Source organism: Saccopteryx leptura, chromosome 5 (genome assembly GCF_036850995.1).
Source record: "Saccopteryx leptura isolate mSacLep1 chromosome 5, mSacLep1_pri_phased_curated, whole genome shotgun sequence".
NCBI lineage: Eukaryota > Metazoa > Chordata > Mammalia > Chiroptera > Emballonuridae > Saccopteryx > Saccopteryx leptura.
In genome coordinates this window covers 203,887,394-203,902,389 of record NC_089507.1, presented here as the reverse complement: position 1 = coordinate 203,902,389, position 14,996 = coordinate 203,887,394, and the positions used below count along the sequence as shown (strand labels likewise).

The window sequence follows — 14,996 nt, the reverse complement described above, 5'->3', positions numbered from 1 at the left end:
TACATCAGTGGTGAAATAGCCAGCCCCCTGCCCTCGCTGACGCTGCCTTCCCCTTCTCTGCCAGCAGTACGCTTGTGACCTCTGCATGCCAGGGCCATAGTTTCCACTTTTTTTTTTTAAGCAGAATTAAACTTCTTTGACCTTAATCTGCCTGACTTCTCTGAAACTTGAAAATGCTATTAAACGAAATTTAAAAGTTTTTTAAAAAATTTTTTAAGTCATCTTTAATTACTCAAGAAAGAGTGTGTGTGGGTATGAGCATGCATGCGTGTGCACGAGTGTGTGTGTGCGCGCGAGCATATGTGATGTGATTTTGATATATGGGATTTCCCCTGAATAGAATTGGACGAAAGTGTTTTTTCCCTGGCTTTGGGACTGGCACTTCTGGACGTTGCTGTAAATTTAAACCAGGGTACAAAACCAAGGTGGTTTTAAATCTCCTTTTCCTGGTGTATAAGTAAGCTGGGTTAAGGTTGGGTTAAGAGTGATTCTTTCTGGGGCATATTGGGAGGCTCATGGAGAGAAGAATTAGGGATACTGAAATTTAAAAAATGACCATCACTCTTTTTCCAGGAGCATTGACCACAATGAAAGAGAATAACATTTTCAGAATACCTTCTGTGTGCCAGTTCCTGTTAGCTTTCTGCTTTCCAAAGTGAGCTTTGGAACTTTCTCTTAATACTGACATGTTCATTTTAGTGTGTGTCAAAAAAAAAATATATAGAGAGATAAACTTTCAAGTACATCAGTGAATAGTATTTCTTAGAATGGGGCTCAACTTACTTAAGGAAGAAAAAGAGTCCATTTAAAGAAAAATATGTCAACAGAACAGGTGGTTTGTGGACATGGCAACATTGTGAATGATGGATTTAATTTAATCCTCACAATACTCGGAAGTGGTCAGTGGGGTCAGCTTACCCCTAAGTTTGTCAACCCTCCTAACTTCTTGTACTTCCTCAGATCAGTTAAATTTATCATTAAATACATAACTGTGTGAGCTTTTGCATAATTCTGTTTACTTTTTTTTTTTTTTTACAGAGACAGAGAGAGAGTCAGAGAGAGGGATAGACAGGGACAGACAGGAACGGAGAGATGAGAAGCATCAATCATTAGGTTTTTGTTGTGCATTGCAACACCTTAGTTGTTCATTGATTGCTTTCTCCTGTGCCTTGACCATGGGCCTTCAGCATACCGAGTAACCCCTTGCTCGAGCTGGTGAGCTTTTGCTCAAACCAGATGAGCCTGCACTCAAGCTGGCGACCTCGGGGTCTCGAACCTGGGTCCTTGGCATTCCAGTCCGACGCTCTATCCACTGAGCCACCGCCTGGTCAGGTTAATTCTGTCTGACTTTTTAAAACTGTGCCTGTCCTTTCATTGGTGTATTCCCAGCATCCAGTGTTGTGTTTAAGAAATAATAGCGATATACTTACCTGGCAGGGGAGATACCGAGATCACAAAAGTGGTTTTCCCAGGGTGAGGCTTATCCATTGCACTCCGGATGTGCTGACCCCTGCAATTTCCCCAAATGTGGGAAACTCGACTGCACAACTTGTGGTAGTGGGGGACTGCATTCGCGCTCTTCCCTACGATAAATATAAATTTTTTAAAAATAATAATAATAGCAAATGTGGCCATGGCTAGTTGGCTCAGCTATAGAGTGTGAGCCCAAGGTGTGGAAGTCCCGGGGTTCAATTCCTGGCCAGGGCACACAGGAGAAGTGCCTGTCTGCTTCTCCATCCTCCCCTCTCCCTCTCTATCTCTCTCTTCTCCTCCTACAGCCAAGGCTCCACTGGAGCAAAGTTGGCCCGGGCGCAGAGGACGGCTCCATGGCCTCGGCCTCAGGTGCTAGAATGGCTCTGATTGCAGAGGAGCAACGTCCCAGAGGGGCCTAGCATCGCCCCCTGGTGGGCATATCGGGTGGATCCCAGTCGGGCGCATGCGGGAGTCTGTCTGCTCCCCGCCTCCCCCGCATCTCTTCTCGGTTTGGAAAAATACAAAGAATAAAATAAAATAACAGTGAATGCATGAATGATCATCCTGCAAGGCAGCAATTGCTGTCTCGTTTTATAGATGAGGAAATTGAAGTTCATATGGGCCAACTTGCTCGGTAGGATATGGCAAAGCCAAGATTTGAACTCACAACTCTCAGGCGGCACAAAGCCTGTGACCTTTTTTGCCAAACACCAATACGTGGGACTGAGGTCAGACCACGACATCTGGCCCATAACAAAATGAGGAAAGGAGGTAGATACATATAGCCTTTTATAAAACTAGACTGGTTCAATTTAAAGAATGGTCTGTTATTTTTATTTCCTTTTTATTTTAAAGGTATCATGTTTTCTTTTTATGGCTATAAAACCTCCCGTTTGTTGTTTTTAAACACTTTACCTGGCAGATTGCGATGGTAACCTCTTCTTTGGGTTCTCCCAGTTCTTTCTTATTTCTGAGATGTTTTAGTTGGTGGAATCCTGGAGTCTGAGAATCCTCAGACAACTTCCGGTTCCTCTGTAGATATTAATCAGGTGAGTCGGTGAGATCCTGCCTCCGCTGTGACTGTCCTGAGATTCTCTGCGCCATCATCTCCCCTCAGCGGCGGGCAGGCATGTCTCCCTCACTCCAAGTGCCAGTGACGAAAAGACAGAAACCAGAGAAGTGTCTCCGGGGCTTGTCCCGGGGCCTCTCCAGGTGTCCAGAGCCAGCGCTGTGCAGGTAGTTGGAGGAGCTGGACCCACCATTGCTCTGGGAGAGATGGAGCTTTCTGAATGTCCGTGATTGACATGGTATCTCTCCTTGAGCCCTGCTCACCAGTTTTGATTTAACACAATAAGGATTGTCTTTTTTTTTTTTCTAGACCAACCCAGAATCCTCTGATCTAAAAGTTAATTATAACTTTATACCTGCTGAGCAAGGTTTCACCTCTGAAAGTCTGCCCACTCTTGGTCCCTGTCACCCTTCCCAGCTTGGAAGCTGGCCAAGATGCCACCTCTCCACACCCTGCCAGGACATCTAGCTGTGACCAATCTTGGCTTGCTTTTCATCGGAGAGCCTCCAGGGTGGGTAGGCTCTGACAGCAGCTATGGAGACGGGGCTAGAAGTACCCCCAGCCCCTCTCCAGGAACTTAGAGACGAGCAGGTGAGACAAGACAGGCCAGGTGTTTCCTTGGGGCTGGGTTCCAGGTCCTGTGCTGAAGGCTGGAATATAACCTTTTATGCGTGCACCGCCCTTTACGGTTTACAAGAGACATCCAATAACTTATCTTCTCTCATTTCCATATTTAGTCTTCTGTAGTGGATGAAGCCTGGCTTCCATTTAGTCTTCTGGTTTTTCTTTCTTTTCTTTCCTTTTTGGTTTCCACTGCACTTTCGGGGTATTACCTTACTCCCCGGTTCCAGGTGGAGACTGATGATCAGGCGGAGACCTGTGACCAGGTGGAGACTTTACTCCCCAGTTCTAGATGTAAACCCAGCCAATCACAGAGTTCTATCCCCTGGCCCTCAGGGACTGGTTCAGGTACAAATATGTGACTCAAGTTGAGTGGCAGCCAGTCCTGGGAACTTTGCTGCAATTCTTGGGGAAAGGTACTTTCTTTGCTCTGGTTGGCTAACCTAGTAGAATGTGGCCATTTTGCTTAGAAGAGACCAGGCTAAGGATGAAGGCCACCTGGAGGAAAGACATGGAGGCAAAAGACTCCTGATGACATCACGTGAGCACCTGCATCCAGCTATTTCTAAAGCTAGAACCACGGGTTATTCAATTCCTTCTCATTTACTTCAGGAAAGTTTAAGTGGACTTTTCTCCCACTTGCTACAGGCTCATACAGTTGGTTCCGTTTACTGACTTGCCCTGCTTTCTTTAATTATAATAAGACTCTGTTATAAAGGAAACCGGTTAGCTTATTTCTCCTTGGAGCATCCTCGCCGACTTTCAGTTTGGGGAAGAACTGTTTAATAACTCACAGGAAGGGAGTGCGAAGGGATTTGATAAACAACCCAAGCGAGGTCGTGGGAGACCCTAACTGCATCACCCTTAGTTTAAAAGGTCATGTAAGGGACCTTTACTAAGTTACTCCTCGTAATTTTAAATGCGTCGCAAAGTCCTGGACGATGGGAGGGGAATAGTGAACTGCAGTGACCCATGGGGGGCAGGGAGAGGAGACTTTTGTTTTTCACTTTACTGTATATTCTTAAAAACATTTATGGGGATCTGGATGATTTTATACTCAAATAAGTGAATTTTGAAATGCAACAGTAGCTGGCTTTCATCTGGGACAATTAGAGCATCAAATGGTGACTTCTAAACCATTGAGAAAATATGAATCCATTCAGGCGTCCCCAAACTACGGCCTGCAGGCTGCAATGCGGCCCCCTGAGGCCATTTATCCAGCCCCCACCGCACTTCCAGAAGGGGCACCTCTTTCATTGGTGGTCAGTGAGAGGAGCACTGTATGTGGCGGCCCTCCAACGGTCTGAGGGACAGTGAACTGGCCCCCTGTGTAAAAAGTTTGGGAATCCCTGGTCTAGATCAATAATGAATAGATAAGTAAATAAACAGGGGAGAAGGAGGTTTATTTACAGTAGAATGACAAGGACCAGCAGGAAATGTGTGTGTGTGGGGGGGGGAGAGCTGGGTTAGAAACACGTCATACTGCAACCATTATGGTAAAGACTGGTTCAGTCAGGAGTCATCTGTAGACGCTAATTCCTTGGTGGGGGATGTTGATGAGGACTAGGATATTTGTGTGCTCTTGAAGGATCTCCCCACAGATGTCTTGTTAATTCCAAGGGAGAGAAATAGCCACTGTTCAGCAGCAAAATCAGATGACACAGTGACTGGGTATTAACATCGTCTTAAGGGGAGGACAGCCATGTGATACCCTGAGACGGACTCACATCATCCATGAAGGGTTCTGGCCTCACAACAGCCATGAAGTGTTCTGGCCGAGAATGCATAACCTGCGTCTAATCGTGAGGAAACCAGCAATCGAACGCAGACGAGGAACGTTCTGTTTCCAAAAGGGCACCTTATTTTTCAAAAATGCTAATGTTCTAGGACAAAGAAAGGCAGAAGAAATGTTAAAGGAGCCTGAAGAGATATGACAGTTAAATGCAGTTCATTCTAGACCAGCTCCTCAGTAGGAGGGGAAATGCCATAACAAACATTAGTCAGTTGACAAATTGTAATACAGAGTGTCTTAAGTAAGATACTTTATTGGTGTTACACTCACTGATGTTGATAATCGTCTTGTGATTATGCATTTCTTAGGAAATACACACTGAAGTACTTAGGGGTAAAGATCCATGATGTAAATAACTTATTATTAAACGATTCAGGAAAAATAAATATGTGTGCGTGCGCATGTGTGCATGTGCATAGACAGAGCGAGCGCAGTTGACAAGTCAAACGGGCTGAGATGCTCACTGCAGTTTTGCATCTGGGTAAAAGATATCTATGTGTCCTTTGTACTAGTAAATTTGAACTTAATCAAATACAAAGTATAAAAATTACTACCAGCAAAAAATAAATCATAGTAATAGCAGTATGTGGCATTTATTGAATAGCAATACACAGGCATGTGATGTGATTTACTCCTCAGAGACCCCTAACATCAGGCATGGTTAACGTGCTCATTTTCACAGAAGAAGAATTGAAAGCTCAGGGAGGGAAAAGGTGCCCCAAGACCCGTAGTGAATCTGCAGAAAGCAGTGTTCTCACACAAGTCAATCTCTCCAGAACCCCCACTCTTATCTACTAAACCAGAATGTCCCAAAGCATGGGAAACCTTCCACGTGATGGTTTTCAGGTGATATTTCAATAGAGTGTTGGATAACTTTAAATCACTTAGTGATCTTTTAAATTTCATTTCCATTCACTTTCAATTTGTTTAAATCCAGAAGAAAGTCTCAGGTTAGTGCTGGATGGTTGTTAACACACCAAATACTAGCTGATTCTCATTGAATAATTAAAGGAGCCACTAGGTAGGCACTGGCTCTGGAGAGAAACTGATAAGGAAACAGATAATAATAATCTGTTAGGAAAATAGATGAAAGATATGACCAGGCAACTCACAGAAACAGAAACGCAATGACTCTTAAATATGTGAAAAGATGTCCCGTCTCACTTAAGATCAAAGATATACAGTTGAAATCACACCCAGAAGATTGCCAAAAATCCCAAATTTTGCTAGCATTCTCTGCTGAGGAGGCTGTGGGGCATAAACACTCATTTATTGCTGGTTGTAGTGTGTATCTGCATGGTCCTTTTGGGGGCTGTTTGGGGGGCAGATTTATCCAAATTGTAGATGCAACCACCCTTCAACCTAGCAATCCTACTGCTAGGAATTCCTTGCAGTTGTTCCTGTGCAAAGTAGCATGTATATGTCTTGATTGTAGCCTATTTGTAACGACAGAAGTTTAGAAACACCAAATGTGTCTAGACAGTGAGCTGGTTACCCAGACTGTGGTTTATCCACACAGCGGAATACTATGTAGCAGTGAAACAGAATGACTATACTCTCTAGACATGAATTTGGTAAAAACTTGCAGAAACAAATGTTACAAAAAGGAAGTAGTATAGCATGCTACTATTTGTTAAAAAAAATAGGGGTGGAGTGAATAGCAATATACATTCATACTTGCTTCTATCTGCATAAAGCCATTTTGAAAGGATACACAGGAAACTGATAGAAGTGGCATGAGGGGAGACTGGGGTGGGGAAGAGACTTTTCTACTCTAATCCCTTATAACCGGGCTTGTAAAACCACTGGTGCTCAGGCTGGTGATGTTTCATGAGCTCGTGCAAAAGTGACCTCAGCTGTTGGGGGTCACTTTTTCCTTCTCTGCCGGGTCAGGATGCAGATGGAGGGGAAGGGACAGCTTTCAGTTTCAGAGACTGCTCCAGGAAAGGGTTCTAGAAGGTTGTGTGGCCCGGATGTGGCACTGCGCTGATGTCGGGGCCTCTGCCTCTGAGCTACAAGAAAATTCTTCCCTGCAACAAGAGCACATTGTGTTCTGGCCCCGCTCTCCCACCCGGGCTACTTTAAATGCAGATCCTGCTGCCAACAGCTACTTTTAGCGAGGGCAGACCATCATAAGGAGAGAAACGTGAGGAAATAGCAAAATGGAAGCATTGTTTCTAAGGGTTTGGAGCAGGCTCAGGGAACTGTGGGTTGGGATGGGCCTGGAGACGTGCTTTGCCATCACAAATAAATTGTACCGATAGTAATAATAATAACAATAGTCACCCACAGTTTTTCCTTAAAGCTGAAGGGAAGGGAGGGCCTGCAAAACTAACTGTCAAAGGGTCAGGATCCCATAGTCCTGTGGAATCTCATCTGAAGGAGGTGGGGGAATGTTTGGAGAAGGAAAATTCCATCTGGAGGCTGCAAGGGGCACAGTGAGGTTGGAGTGATCTATAGTGAAGGGTGTGGGCAGGAGAATCAGTTTGTGGGTTGAGTGCATAATGGAGAAAAAGCCCTTTTCTGAGGCAATCAGAGTGCTTAGGGATGAATCAGTATCATGATAAAACGTTGCAAGGACAGTTCCAACTCATAGAGCTTCTAATGCTACGTGGAGGCTGCCTCATGCAGTAGTGAGTGGACTGTCCCCAGAAGGATTCAAGCAGAGCCTGGGTGATGATGATACAGCAATTCTAATTTTGAGCGAGAATGCAGGACTGGAGCAGAGGTTCGCAAACACTGTTCCACGTGCCAGGGCCAGTGGGACTGAGTGAGGAAGTTTTAATCCGAGGAATGAAACTGATGTTTACTTAAAGGATGGTCCTTTGAGACTATGCCCTTTCTATATCTGGATGTTCCAGTGTCCTTTATAAAATGACCAGTTTGTGGAATGTAAAAGTCTGGAAGCATCAGGATTAGATCATGTCCAAGTCTTTTCCATTGCTAAGATTCTGTGATGCTATGAAAATATGCTTCTGATTTGGATGAAACAGGATAAGGGGAACGCGTGTAAAATCAAACCTAAAACTGACACATCGAGAAATGACTGTGTCAGCATATTACTTGGAGATGTGGAGTTCATTACCAGAGGGAACAGCTCAAAAAGTTGACGGTGGTTACCCCTGGGAACTGGGCTGGAGGGGAGATTGCTCCTAAGTATCAATTCTGTATTATTATATGAATTTTAAAACTACCTGTATGTCTTACATGAACTTTGATAAAAATTAAAGACTCAAAAATAAAAGTCAGATGATAATAGCTGCCATTTATTGAATTCTGTGCTGAGTTTATATATATATAAGGTCTACCAGAAAGTTCTGTCCGTTTCTATCACAAGTTTCGACACGTAAGCACATGTTTATTTGGCGCATGTGTGCCTCTCTATTTTTTTTTATTTTTCCGAAGCTGGAAACGGGGAGAGATAGTCAGACAGACTCCCGCATGCACCCGACCGGGATCCACCTGGCATGCCCACCAGGGGGCGACTCTCTGCCCACCAGGGGGCGATGCTCTGCCCCTCCGGGGCGTCGCTCTGTTGCGACCAGAGCCACTCCAGCGCCCGGGGCAGAGGCCAAGGAGCCATCCCCAGCGCCCGGGCCATCTTTGCTCCAATGGAGCCTCACTGCGGGAGGGGAAGAGAGAGACAGAGAGGAAGGAGAGGGGGAGGGGTAGAGAAGAAGATGGGCGCTTCTCCTGTGTGCCCTGGCCGGGAATCGAACCCGGGACCCCTTGCATGCCAGGCCGATGCTCTACCACTGAGCCAACCGGCCAGGGCCTGCCTCTCTATTTTTATCACTTAATGTATACATACTGATGTAGCAAATTAACTAAAACAAAGTTGATTCACGTTAGTCTTATGTGTGAAGCCATAGTGTACCCATGGCTACTGATAAAGTTCATTTACGCCACTGTAATTTTTAGGAATTTCAACAAGGAAGAAATGCTACAGAAGCATGTCTGTCGCATCCACCATATTCCCCAGACTTAGCACCCTCTGACTATCACTTGTTTTTGTCCTTACAAAATTTTTTGAAGGGCAAAAAATTCAAAAATGAAGAAGATATCAAACAAGCACTAGTTCCATTTTTCGCATCAAAAGATAAAACATTTTTCAAAAATGGGATATACAAATTGCCCTCATGCTGGCAAGAAATCATTAATAATAATGGCAATTATATTATTTAATGAAGTTTACTGGTGGTAAGAAAAATTTGTATTTTGTTTTATTCCAAAAACGGATGGAACTTTCCGGTAGACCATATTTATATATATATAAATTATTGTATTGAATTAATCCCATTTTTGAGATGAGGAAACAGGCTCAGATAGTTGAAGTGACCTATTTTATTCTCCAGAGAGGGTGATTGTCAGTTTTTTGTTGGTTTGTTGGTTTGTTTTTGAGAACCCAAGTCAGACTCCTATACAGGGTGCTCTGTTGTCCCCTGCCCAGGGTGAAACTTCTGTGTGGTTGAGGAGAGGGAGAGGATGGGGAGGTGGGTGATGATGCAGAAAGGACCAGAAGATAACTGGAAGAGAGATAATGACCAAAAAAAGGAGTCTGTGGTTTGGACTCTAGACGGTACATTTGGAGAAATTCTGCAGAGAAGGCACAGAAGCACGTTAAAAGGGAAACGAATCAACAGCTGCATGGGACACTTTGGTTCTTTTCTCCTCTCATTTGGCCTTGATGAGAGGGAGGCAGGCTGGGAGAAAGCAGATGATTGGGAAGAGTCTACTCTGTGCCGGGCACAGTGCTGGGACCCTTACGTCAGTATCAGCCCAGCTCGTCCTCACCATGAGCCTGAGGAATATTAACCAGAGAGGCCACTTTGAATGCCTACCACAGGGTTTCTCAGCTTCGCAGGACTGACATTGGGGTCAGATCATTCTGTTATGGGGGGCTGAACACTGCAAGAGGTTTAGCAGCACTCGAGGCCAGCAGAGACCGGTAGCACCCCCCACCCTCTCATCTCAAGTTGTGACAACAAGAAAAAAATTGCCAAATGTCTCCAGAGAAGCAGGACCACCCCCAGTTTAGAACCACGGATCCACGGGATCGGCGTGTCATATGTATTGTCTTTGATCACCTTGTCAGCCAGAGGTCATGATGTCCACTTTATAGATGAGAAAACTGAGGCTGAGAGAAGGGAAGGGAATCACCCAGGGTCGTTGAGCTGAGAGTTGAGACCAGTCTTTTCAATACAGAACTTAGAAAATCGGCTGATAAAGGCCGGGGCCAAGACTTGACCCCAAGTTTACCCCAGACTGGCAGTAAAACATAGATTGACCCTTTTCTTTTTTAATGGCTGTGGACATCTTAGAGGAGGCAGTAGTGTTTCCTTAAGTGTTTAAAAGAAGGCTGGATGGCACCAAATGCTGGCAAGGATACGGAGCAACAGGAACTCGCATTCATTGCTGATGAGAATACAAAATGGTACAACCACTTGGAAGACAGTTCTACCGTTTCTTTAAAAACGACACGCTTTTACCATATAATCCAGCAATTGCACTCCTTGGTATTTACCCAAAGGAACTGAAAACTGATGTCCACACAAAAACCTGCACGAGGATGTTTGTAACAGGTTTATTCATAATTATCAAAACTTGGAAGCAATCAAGATGTCTCTGAGTAGGCGAATGGTTAGATCGTGGAATATTACTTAGTGCTAAAAAGAAAGAAGCTGCCAAGACATGAAATGACATGAAAGGACCTTAAATGCATATTACTAACTGAACAAAGCCAATAATGTGCTGTGTGATACCAGCAATGTGGCATCCTGTACAAGGAGAAACTGTGGAGACAGTGAAAGGAGCTATGGTTTCCAGGGCTTGGGGAGGGGTGGATAGGTGGAGCACGGAGGATCAGATGAATAGGTAGGCAGTCTAACTACTCTCTTTGATACTGTAATGATGGATACATGTTTTTTGACATCTGTCCAAACCCACAGAATGTACACCACCACCAGTGAGCCCTAATGTCAGCTGTGGACTTTGGGTGATGATAATGTATCCATGTCGGTTCACCAATTGTAACAAATGTCCCACTCCAGGGAGGGATGTTGATGGTGGAAGGTACTAAGGCTGAGCATGTGTAAGGGCAGGGGGTATATGGGAAATTTCTGTACGTTCCTCTCAATTTTGCTGTGAGCCAAAAAGTGGTCTAAAAAAAATTGAGTCTAGGGGGGAAAAAAAAAAAGGCTGCTAACATGGTGGCTGAGAGCACAGGCTCTGGAGCCAAATGCTTTTGTTCAATCCACTTACCAGCTTGGAAACCCTGGCGTCTTACTTACCATCTCCGGGCCTTAGTTTTCTTCCCTGTAAAATGGGGCTAATGATAACACCCCTTCATAGGGTTGTTGTGAGAATTAAATGAGATCGTGTGAGACAAACAGTGGCTGGCAGGTAGGTAGTCAGCATCAATCAGTAGGAGCTGTTATTCTTATTTGCCAGCTTTTAAATCCATTTTACATACTGAGCTCTGGAACGCGGGCCCCAGCGGCGTATTTCAGGGCAGCGTCTCTGAAGTGGCTGACTCCGCTTCTCCGCGCTCGAGCCCTGGCGTAGCAATTTGGGTCGATTTCTCGCTGACCACTGAGCAATCATCTCCGGCCTGCAGGAGATTTGGCTTGAATGTCCCAAGGAGAAACCGTCCAAGCATTCGCCTTCCCCACCAATAAAGAGTCTCAGGAGAATTATGGAAATATCTTTGCACATGGAAGAGATTATTAATTCATGTGGCCACAAATAGTTCGAACACTGTGTCCTCTGCGCTCTGATCTCCTATCCCCTGAAATTCACTCAGGATGCCAACTTGGAAGCCAGAAAAGCCACAGGGCTGCCTTAACTGCCTGGCGTGCCTAACTGGGAGAAACTGAGGGCGCTGGGCTGAGATTAAGTCGTTCGATTGCTTTTAATTTCACACCCGCCCTCTTACAACCATATCCTACTTCTGCCTTACCACACACCAGCCAGATGGAATTGCTGTCTGCCTCTCCCGGGTTCCCTCCTCCGGGCTTTGGTCTGCTAGTTCTCCCACCTGGTAAACCCTCTTTTTATCGGCGTGACCAGGATGGAGGCATGGCTAAATACCTCCATCCTTCAAACCTAATGCCACCCCCTCTGCCTCCCCACATCAGATCATACCTGGTTTGTAGAGCGTGTGGGATCTGGAATGGGCTTTAAACCCAAGCTCCGCTAAGTATAGGCAAAGGGCTTGCACTCTCTGAACCTCAGTTTCTGCCCCTGTAGAATGGGATGACTAATCGGTTTTCCTCTTAGGGTCATTTTAGATTTAAACTGAGAAAAGGCATGCCAACTGTTGGGCACTGTGCTGAGCATGTGATGAGAACTCAATAAAGGTTGGCTCAAGGAGGGTGAGGCAGAACGAGCGAGACCCCTTACAGCTAGCGGCGACAGAAGAGAACACGCGAAGGGGTGCGAGGGAGTGCCCAGTGGTCACACAGTCCCTTAACCATTGGCTCAGCGGCAGCTGCTGTTGCTTGGCCACGCCTCCGTGAATTTGGCGGGTAAGAAGACAACGCACCCACCCACATGGCTCTACATAGCCTTAGCAGCGAGATCTGCTCCGCACCAGCTCCTGCATCCCTACTCCCTCATGGGTCCCATTTCCCCAAAACTCCTCCTAAATCACAGGATTAACTCTCACTGGTCCAGACCGAGTTGTGTATCCATCTTTGCACCAATCACAATGACCAGGGGTGAAGAAAGGTTCTGATTGGCCAGACTTGAGATGCGGGGCCAGCCCTTCATAGACTGCATCGTGAAACTTGAGGTGAGTCAGCTGAGTCCAAAATACGCGAATGGAGCATGAAGCTGGAGCGGTTCTCCAAAGGAAAGTCGGGTCACTTTTAGAGGAGATAGATACAGGATACGTACAAACAACAGGTGTCTGGGTAGACCCTGGAAGAACATGGTTTATTTGAACCTGACTGTGTGAAGCAGGAACTGAAGCAGGGGAACAGTATTTTAGAGGGAACAGCATGAGAAAAGGCCCAGACGTGTAAACTGACATGTTTAGGAAACATAAAGGAGCTCATGTGAGTGGAGCACAGGGAATTGGACTGGGAGACAGGGCACAGTTGGAGAACTGAGCAGGGGCCAGGTGACCAGAGTTCTTGAATGTCAAGTGATTCCAAGAGGAAGGTGCCATGGTCCAATTTGTGTTTTAGAATGGATTCATTCATCCAGCACACCTTTGCTGAGCACCTAGTGCAGGGGTTGGGAACCTTTTTGGCTGAGAGAGCCATGAACGCCACATATTTTAAAATGTAATTCCGTAAGAGCCATACAACCACCCGTGTACGTTAAGCATTATCCAATAAAAATTTGGTGTTGTCCCAGAGGACAACTGTGATTGGCTCCAGCCACCCGCAACCATGAACATGAGTGGTAGGAAATGAATGGATTGTAACACATGAGAATGTTTTATATTTTTAACGTTATTATTATTTTTATTAAAGATTTGTCTGCGAGCCAGATGCAGCCATCAAAAAAGCCACATCTGGTTCACGAGCCATAGGTTCCCGACCCCTGACCTAGTGTGTGAATAAAAAAAGTCCCTGGTTCTGTTCTAATAATACCCAAGGGCATTGATAGGAGACCAGAATGGAGACACTGTGTGTGGAGGCAGGAGAGCCAGCCCAGGCAGGAAAGGAACGACTTAGCCGAGGTGTGGGGCGTGTTTGCCCGGCATCCCAGCTCTACTCAGAGCCAAACCTGTACTATAGAGAGTGAGGCAGATTTTCAGTCTCCTTCCGTGCCCATTCAGGGCAGCCTGCTGGGAACAAATTTGTAGCATCTATTTGTAGATTATTCTGCCTCGATTTGAATCCTTGCTTTTCTGTGCACTTCTGGCTGCGTGACCTGTCTTACGTCTCTGGGCCTCAGTCTCCTCCATTAAATGGCTTCATGATAGCACCTACCTAACGAGACCAGGGTAGCCAAGTGCTTGACACATAAGAAATGCTCAATAAATGGTGATGTCATGAATGACTATTGTTACTATGACTACCCTCAAAACATATCACCTCCCGGTATTTGTCATCCTCACTGGGAAAGTGGCGACCATGTGGCGTGTCCTTTAGTGGAGAGGTAAAGCGCCTAGTGATTGTGTGACCTTGTCACCTCTTTGTGCCTCAGATTCCTCATTTAAGAAAATAGGGCTAATTAGTACCTGCTTACAGAGCTGTTATAAATTAAATAAATCATATTCATTGCTTCAAAGAGTTTGTGCCACATAGTACAATCTCAATGTATGTCAAGTAATTAAATATTATTATTCTGAGGAGGAGTAATGGTATAATTTTAATGAATAGAAGTAGTATTGATAATCTAGTGAAGTTATGATGTAATAAGGGCTCTTTAAGCAGTGGCTATTATCAATATTATCATTTTTCCATCAGATACTTTGAGCGGAAATGATAGCATTTGGTTTGGGGACACAAGGGTTACCATTCCCCCCCCCCTACACACACACACACACGCACACACAAAGGCATATGTCTTTCTCCCAGAACACCGGGATATTAAATATTGCTCTTTGGGTGTGGTGAGAAGACACTGATGGAGGAAAACCTCCCCAGACTCCCTTCAAGCAGGACAGGAGGATGAGGCTGTATCCTTGCCCTGGCCCGTTCCTGCAGGGTAAGCAGAGGGCTGTCCCCCATGCCTCAACCTTTCTGTCGCTCCCAGAACACAACTGTGGCTGGCGTTTCGGTTTTGTGACTTGGGGCATTTTATTTTTCTTTCTTGTGCCTGCAATAATTGGTGGCTCCATTTCCAAGAGTAAAAGTCTTGTGATCAACACGCAGAAGCAGGGATGCCTGGAAAGCAGTTTGAAAAGGTCATTTGAGGGCAAAGTCCAAAATGACTGTAAGTGGCCCAGCTAAGTGCCAGGCCGAATGGGGAACCCTTTTAATTTATGACAGTCTTGCCTTGTAAAGAAAAAGACAACACTGCCCTGGAGCAGTTCGATTGCAAAGTAATAAATCCCTTTGTGTGTATAAAAAGTGCGGACTTTTC

At 45.3% G+C, this 14,996-nt stretch overlaps 2 protein-coding genes and 1 non-coding gene across 4 annotated transcripts in view; all 3 read left to right on the top strand.

The window, feature by feature from the left end:
- Positions 1-14,996, top strand: part of EYA2 (EYA transcriptional coactivator and phosphatase 2) — a 200,504-nt gene that overhangs the window by 21,127 nt on the left and 164,381 nt on the right. The window lies entirely within an intron of this gene.
- Positions 1-14,996, top strand: part of SLC2A10 (solute carrier family 2 member 10) — a 170,632-nt gene that overhangs the window by 119,538 nt on the left and 36,098 nt on the right. The gene's annotated exons all lie outside the window — the stretch shown is intronic.
- Positions 1,423-1,586, top strand: LOC136407181 (U1 spliceosomal RNA). Its single transcript, XR_010751790.1, has one exon. It is a non-coding gene; the product is annotated as a U1 spliceosomal RNA (small nuclear RNA).